Raw genomic sequence first — 270 nt, forward strand, 5'->3', positions numbered from 1 at the left:
TAAATAATAATAATAAATAATTAAAAAAAATAAAGTTCTCAAACTCTTGCAAGTCATCTGTTGGCAGTGACTGAGTCCCATAACATATATCCTGGCAGCCCAAGACAGCCATAGCACAGAGTAATGCAGAATGCAGGATGAGTTTTCTCAGGATGTCCATAGTACCTTTCAGGCACCTCAACTGTTAAAGAATTTCAACTCTAAACATGTAAACCACCCCATAGAATTTGGCAAAGTGCACATCTACTTGGAGAAATATAATTTTGCTTT

Source organism: Pteropus alecto, unplaced genomic scaffold, assembly GCF_000325575.1.
Source record: "Pteropus alecto unplaced genomic scaffold, ASM32557v1 scaffold121, whole genome shotgun sequence".
NCBI classification, from domain to species: domain Eukaryota; kingdom Metazoa; phylum Chordata; class Mammalia; order Chiroptera; family Pteropodidae; genus Pteropus; species Pteropus alecto.